Source organism: Peromyscus californicus, unplaced genomic scaffold, assembly GCF_007827085.1.
Source record: "Peromyscus californicus insignis strain IS unplaced genomic scaffold, ASM782708v3 Scaffold_10__1_contigs__length_136768540, whole genome shotgun sequence".
In the NCBI taxonomy this organism is placed as follows: Eukaryota; Metazoa; Chordata; class Mammalia; order Rodentia; family Cricetidae; genus Peromyscus; species Peromyscus californicus.
Window position 1 is genome coordinate 55,738,771 of NW_026294391.1, and position 2,601 is coordinate 55,741,371.

Consider the following 2,601-nt stretch of genomic DNA (forward strand, 5'->3'; position numbering starts at 1 on the left):
CTGCAGACTTTGCTCTTCAATAGCATGTGCCTGGAGCCCAGCAACACTGCTTAGGGAAGCTGCAGCCACGAGGGTTAGAGGTTAGAAGTGCTGAGATGTAATTAGGCTGCCTGGATTTGAATACTGGCTTAGCTACTTATTAGCTGAGTGACCTTAGGCAAGATTTTTACCTTCTCTGTAACCCAGTTTCTTCCTTGTGGGGGTTGTTACAAGGTTTAAATGGGATAACCCGTGAAAAATACTTGGTTTATAATAAACTCTCAAAAAAGTGGTACCAGCTAGTGTTACCAAGAGCTTGCTGCCCAATGCACATAAAAGCCAGCACTAGAGCTGGAGTAAGAGCACTTGTATGTGAGCATGAAGACCCGAGTTCTCATCACAACCACCCATTTAAAAGCTAGGCAGGCCATATGCTATCCTAGTCTTTAAAAAAGCAAATTCACCAGTTGATAGTGGTGCATGCCTTTAATCCCAGCACTCAGAGGTGGGGGCAGAGGCAGAGGCAGAGGCAGAGGCAGGCTGGTGTCTGTGAGTTCGAGGCCAGCCTGATCTACAGAGCTAGTTCCAGGCCAGCCAAGTCTACACAAGAAACCTGGTCTCAAAAGGGGCGGGGGAGCAAACTCCAGGATTAGTTCTGTTTTGAGGAAGTATGGTGGAGAGTAATAGTGAAGGACAGCTGATGATTTTGAGCTTCTGACATCATTGACCTGATGAGTTGACTTCTGTTCATGACCACTTTAAAAAAAAACAGTTCTAATCAGTGAGAATTATTAATGAAAGTCCTGGTGGCTTTTCCTGGAAGGAAACACGAGGAATTTATGTTTAGGTGTGTCCAGGAATTTATAGCAACTTCATTATGATTATTGTTACTGGATATTATTGTTCATTGTCATTTCCATTTTTTTACTCTCTTGCTGAAGGATAAACCAAGAGAGGGCAGGAGTCAGGCCTTGTTGTTTTTATTGCTCCCCTATCTGTACCCTTTGAAGCCAAACTCCCCCTAGGGATGCACACTCAGGAACACAATGGACACATGAGAAAATGTTGGTCACAACAGACGGAATTCTTTCAACAGAGGTCTAGTACAAGTCAGCTATATGTCAGGCATGGTTGTAGGTGCCAGCAGCAGAGCACAGAGTAAACAGAGGAAACAAAACACAGAGTAAACACCAAGCACCGTTGGGGCAGCCCTGGCTGCTGCTTCCCAGCTGCTAGTTGGTAGGTATACTTCTCTATATGCTTCGCACGGCGGCCTTTGACTTCAGCATCGGTAAGCCTGCCGGAATTCCCATCCACTGGGGAGGTTAAGAACACTGGGGAGGAACAGGAGCGTCCCTGCCCAACTTTGTTAGTGCTCCTAAAATCAAGTGAAAGCTCTTATACTTGTATGAGCACCAGTTGGCGAGCAGGAAGAATGAATGCAGGCCTCCCAACTGGAAAGGGCAGACACCCAGGGCTTTTTTCTCCTCACCCAGACTCCAACTGTGAGCCTGGGGGTGCAGGGAGCCTTGTGCATGGATTGCCTCACCACAGCTATGCGCTCCAGGTTCCTTGTCAGGGAGTACACTTCTGGGGTGTGTGTGTGTGTGTGTGTGTGTGTGTGTGTGTGTGTGTGTGTGTGTGTGTTGCAGATGGGGAGAGTTACATCACAGAATCACAAGCAACTTTAAAAGTGAGTTTTAGATTTTTTTTTTAAGTTCTTGAGAAGCTACTACTACGAAACTAAGAATTTCCAAATAGAGAACATTTCTGCCAGGCATGGTGCTAGACACATGGAATCCAGAGAGACTGAGGCCAAAAGACTAGGTATGAGGGCGTGATCCTGGGCTGCATAGTGAGAGCTCCCCTTTCTGAATAGAAACAGAGGAGTCCATGAGGGGGGACAGAGGGGAGGTGGGGGAGGGAATGGGGGGAGAGGAGGGAGGGGAAACTGCGGTCGGGATGTAAAATAAATGAAAAATTTAAATAATAATAATAATAATAATAATAATAATAATAGCAATCATAATGCAGCCTGCCCATGGGTGATTAGCATCAGCTAGGTGAACTCTGAATTCCTGACTCCTTCGAGCACCTCCCCTTTCTTACAGTCTAGCAGATGCATCTGCAGAGCCCTCCATCTTCCTTCCTACTTCATTATGCCCAGCAACTCCTCCAACGCATCCCCAGCACAGCTGAAACGATCTTTGTACCCGTCCCAGGGCTACAGCCATGCTGCACATGGCACTGGTGCCATGTTCCCTTTCCTTACCACTCTTACCTTTTCCCTTAGAGAGCTGGTAGGAATAGAGAGAGTCTCCCCGCTCCCCCAACAGGTGGGAATTTTGCCTCATCCTCCCTTGGGTGCCAGACGTTTTTGTTGTCACTCGGGTTCAAATTATTTGTTCCTTACACTACAGGCTAATGTGTGTGTGTCTGTGTACACATACACAAACGCATATGGAGCATCTAGTTCAGTGCCTGCCTGTCGAAAGTTCTCAAGAGAGTTGTTCTATATGGTGATTCCCCGTGTCCCCATCTGACTTTTGGGTTCTGAGGCCACGGAAAAGAGAGAGGTGGTTTCATGTCCCGAGCCCACCCTAGAATTCCCAGTCCAAAGAG